Source organism: Palaemon carinicauda, chromosome 5 (assembly GCF_036898095.1).
Source record: "Palaemon carinicauda isolate YSFRI2023 chromosome 5, ASM3689809v2, whole genome shotgun sequence".
Lineage (NCBI taxonomy): Eukaryota > Metazoa > Arthropoda > Malacostraca > Decapoda > Palaemonidae > Palaemon > Palaemon carinicauda.
Window position 1 is genome coordinate 127,586,850 of NC_090729.1, and position 5,000 is coordinate 127,591,849.

Here is a 5,000-nt window from a genome sequence, read left to right on the forward strand (position 1 = left end):
GCCAAATTGCAAATTGTTGGGAAACCCTGTAGTTGTGATATTTAAGTTAAAGGAGTTGAAAAGCAATAAGGAAGAGATTAATCGGAACGAAGGTAGAGGGCTATTTAGTGGGTTCGGCAAGGGACAGGAGAAACGCTGCACATACCGTTTTGCAATGACCTTCCTAATTGTAACGAAGTGTTATGCCCAAAAAAAGCATTGCTTGTGCCCACACCGTTAATTTCACTTCACACTGAATTTATCGAGTGAAAGATAATTCTCTGAATGTAGCTAAAGAACCAATTATTGGCCAGGCAAATTTATAATTGTGATTTTTAGATGAAATATCATGTTATGTAAATAACTGAATTTGAATCGTAATTCAATTTTAGGGATTTAATGCCAGGTAAATTTTCAAATGTGGTTTTTAGATGATATTATAGGTTGTAAATAACTGATTTTAAATCGAAATTTAATTTTTGGGATTTAATGCCAGACAAATTTTTAAATGTGGTTTTTAGATGAAATTATATGTTGTAAATAACTGATTTTAAATCGTAATTTAATTTTTGGGATTTAATGCCAGACAAATTTTAAAATGTGATTTTTAGATGAAATTTTATGCCATAAATAACTGATTTTGAATCATAATCTAGTTTAGGGATAAGAAAATTTGACGAATTCTGACAACGACGGAGTCCTGTCTTTTGCACAAAAATGCACCTTGTTTTGATATGTCAAAATCTATTTACGCAAATGTACTTGAAATGCGTAAGTCATATACAGTGACATACACATGAAATTTGAATCGGCCGATTCAAAATTTAACGCCGATTTAAATGAGAAGTTAACCAAAAATATTATATATATTGAGAGAAAATATATGAAAATTGTGTGAGAGTTATTTAAATGCTCAAAATGTTTCGTAATAGTCCTAGAGGGTTTTATTTCGTTATTATTATTATTATTATTATTATTATTATTATTATTACCAACCAAGCTACAACCATAGTTGGAAAAGCAAGATGCTTTAAGCCCAAGGGTTCCAACAAGGAAAAATAGCCCAGTGAGAAAAGGAAATAAGGAAATAAATAAACGATATGAGATGTAAGGAACAATTAAGATAAAATATTTAAAAAACAGTAACACCATCAAAACAGATATTTCATATATAAACTATAAAAAGATTTCCGTCCGCAGAAAAATGATTTCTCGGTGATCACGGCAAACTGTTATTCCTATCTCCATAATGGGTTAATTATATATCATAATTTACATTATTATATCAAAGTGAATTCTGATCTCTTAGTTTCTATACTTTCTAGATCGGCAACCCGTGGCCGATTGCATTTCCTTTCGTTAGAATTATTAAATAAATAAGAAAATATTTATATATATCGAAATATTGATTAAATAATATTTTCTATGGATGTGCCCAGAGTTATTCATCTCTTTAAATGGGTTTTGATCGTTCGCCGAAAATAGTTTAAGAGAGTTATGTGTTCATCTCTAACTTTCGCATAATATATTACAAAGACCAAAGTAAAAATAAGTTTATATGGTTAAATAATGTTATCTAATTTTCGGCTTTGTATTTTGAAGGCTGGATTTTTTTTTAATATGTTAAATTATTTATTATATAAAGTATATGAAACATTTTACTGTGAATATACATTTTTAAGCAGATTTTGCTCCCCATTTTGGACGTACCTGAACCTGAAAGATATGTTATATATTTTTTTTTGCCTTTTAATTTCTTTACCGCCATACCCCATTTAATCTACTTTATTTCAATTCCTTCTTTATCCAGTTTGCATTATTTTCTACAAACATAAAATCAGCTATGAAAGCCGATTCAAGAAACTGTTCCTTAAACATTTTTTGGAGAAGTAGTGAGGGCTTCCTATGACGAGTGGAGTGCCCGTGCTGTAAAGTAATTAAGAAAAGTGTGCGTATTAAGCCTTTATTCCTAACTTTGGGGGAATTTTGGAATACTGGTTAGACGTAACTATCGCCTAGTGTCGCTGCTAAAAAAGAATGCAATTTATATTCACGTTATTCTACGTCCGAGAGACATATTGACGGACACTGTCAAGGCATAAGAAAGGATACCATTTTTTTTAATGGAATTTGACGGGTCGTGTACCAAGGGGAACTTCCGGGGTGATTTTAAATATTGCAAAATGATCATTCGAGATGATCGGTGTCGGCTAAGTGGTTTGCTCGTGTATGGATTTATTAATAAGAGTATATTCGTTGAAATTCGTCGACTGTATGCAAGAGGGCCGTGCGCTTGCTAGATCTATGGGCGAAAGGAAGTGTATGGGAGTTTTAGGCCTAACTTCTTCCCCCTTAATGTTCTTGCCAGGAACCTTCTTAGGCTTTTCAGGAAGGTCTCTGTGGGCTGACTTCACCCATACGTTATCGGCCTACAGTCTGTGATGAATGCTTGGGTGTAAAGATATGGTTTGGAATGCATCAGAAACCTATGGGATTCTATGTGGACTGGTTATTCTTCCTTTCGGCTGATTTGTCTCGTACTAGTAGAAATAACTGTGTTTTTGACGTAGAATGTAACGGGAATGCTTACATTAACAAAAAATTATATATAAACAATATAGATTTTTTAGGTTTTGAAAAATCTATTGTGATTCTCGAATCAGGAATTCATGGTGATTTCTTCCACTCACAGGATGTCGTTCGACGGCTGAATTTATCAAAGAATTAGTGTTTGTCTCTTTTTGACATTCGGAAAATAGAAAGAGGGAGTATTTTATTTGTTTTGGAGCAAGTGTTGGACAGTCTTGGCTTGTCTCTAGGCCACATCATCTCATAGGGCTGTAGTAAGGATGCTGGCGTTCGCGGGAGAACCTTCCGCTGTGCTTCAGACGATCCCACTTTGCTTCGGTCGACAGAAACTGGCCGTTCCGCTTCATTCGGTGCTGCAAAAGAATGAAGAACGAGTTTAACAGTGATCTGTGATGATAAATGATGGTGTTTGTGAAACAGAATATCAAATGATTTGTGTTTGAGCGCCGTGATCGGCACTGGCAGGCCAGAAAGAAAGTGGCCGAATGAAAATGAACGAACTTGAGTGATAGTCTTTGCAAATCTCCAGATGGTTGGCCACACAGCTCAAGGTCCTGTGACGTCTATAACATTCCAAAATGGCGGCCGAGACATAGTGACTTGGGGGACGTACAGGTAAGAATTTTATCGATTTTCTACTGTAATTTGGTTGTGGAGGAGGGCTTCTCGTACACCTGCGAGTTACCGAAGACATAAAGCATCTCGTGATGGGTGTCTGGCCCAGATTTGGTCCTGGACGAGGACGGGAGATGCGTTCGAAATGTGCAAAGTCGGGCGAGGGATTGGTAGAGCTCATTCATTCCTTGCAGGGGCATTTAAACTTCACTTCCTGGGCATTTAAATCATCAGGCTTTTACACACACACGGTTTTTTTAGCATAGGGAGACACATCGAGTGTGGTGTGGGTATTTTGTTTTGCATGCTCTTTTCGTGGTGGGTATTTCGGTTGCCCCCTTTTGATGTTGGGGCATGACACTGAAGGACATGATATATTACGTAAGTGATCTACAATAATGGTAGTGAAAAAAAAAATTGGCACATTTCTCTCAAGTTTTGATCATGACATGTACATTGTAATGTTGGTTTGCCAAGGCTAATCCCGGAATGTGTAGTTATGAGTGACATTAACTTACGCGATGATTAACTGTACATTTTCAGCATGACAATTTTCGACATCATTACCCTTAAGTAGCGCCTCGGTGCATATGCACTAGTGTTCATATGGCATGATGCAGCTTAGATTAAGTGTTTTCTGCCCCTTTGGAAATGCTCTGTGTATTACGGTATTCGGGAATTTCGACCGAGTATCCCCCGACACGCCCATAATCATACGTCATTGTATTTTGCCATTTACTATTAGATTGCGTTGCAATTTAGGCCTAAAAATCGCTTAAATGAAAGCACAGGAGGCCCTCAATGCCTCGATTCCCGTCGCATGTGAATATCCTCCGAAGAGGCTCCGTATGACGCAGTTAAAGGCCAGTTGCTATGGGTGACAAGTGTTTCGAGGGCGGGGATGAAAGGGAGGTGGGTGGGGGGCGGACTGTGGGTAGTAGGCGGGGAGGAGAATTGCATGAGAAGGGGGTTTGGGGGGGCTGGAATAAGGTTTGGATTAGCGAGGGGTCCTGTAGCATCTACCACTTCACGAAAATCTGAGATGAACACACGTTGGGATATGTCTGCCCCTCCAAAACATGTCCTTAGAAATACGAATCATTCAGGGATACGGCACGTGATGAGGCAAAAGTGATTAGGGGATACGGCAGAGAGTTTTTGGAGGCCTCTGGGTGGCAGAAGAGGTCCTCCAAAGGGTGAATTGGGTGTATGGGGAAGACAGACATTCACTTGTGGGTGGCTTTCTTACGTCATTTCTCGTCGTCGACTTCAGCATCGGCTTTTATCTTAGCCAGATAAGTGAGTTGTGTCAAAAATAAATTTGGGAGGGGTCATAAGCGTTGTTTACCTAATAATTTTATATCTATTAGACCATCAACTCAGAAAAAAAATAGGGATCTAGTTTCTCTGAATGTTTGGACCCTATTTTCTGTCATATTTCTCTTCCTCTTGTTATTTTGAAGTTCTTATCATTTATATATGAAAGATTTATTTTAATGTTGTTACTCTTAAACATCACTTGTAGTTTATTTCCTTATTTCATATCCTCACGGGGGTATTTTCCCTGTCGGGGACCTTAGGCTTGTAGCATCCTGCTTTTCCAACTAAGGTTGTAGCTTAGCAATTAAAAATAGTAAAGAGGATAATAATATTTGCTATTTATGGTTTATAATACAGTATTCCATAGAACCGAATGAGCTTTTTTCATAAGAAATCCACAAGGTGGTAAACGGTTCTTGATAAAATGCACACTTCGAGGGCATAGGAAAACCATTCTTTCTCTGATTCTTTTGCCAGGTTTCAAATACTTCTTTTCC

General features: G+C 37.4%; 2 long non-coding RNA genes across 5 annotated transcripts in view; one reads left to right on the top strand and one right to left on the bottom strand.

The window, feature by feature from the left end:
* Positions 1 to 1,051: 1,051 nt before the first annotated feature.
* The window catches only part of LOC137640566 (uncharacterized), a 49,146-nt gene continuing 45,197 nt past the window's right edge, over positions 1,052 to 5,000 (bottom strand). For all 4 annotated transcript variants that reach the window (XR_011044400.1, XR_011044401.1, XR_011044402.1 and 1 more), the window contains exon 3: positions 1,052 to 2,921. This is a non-coding gene — a long non-coding RNA (uncharacterized lncRNA). The remainder of the gene's footprint in view (positions 2,922 to 5,000) is intronic.
* The window catches only part of LOC137640567 (uncharacterized), a 226,513-nt gene continuing 224,662 nt past the window's right edge, over positions 3,150 to 5,000 (top strand). Inside the window, exon 1 of the long non-coding RNA XR_011044404.1 lies at positions 3,150 to 3,183. This is a non-coding gene — a long non-coding RNA (uncharacterized lncRNA). The remainder of the gene's footprint in view (positions 3,184 to 5,000) is intronic.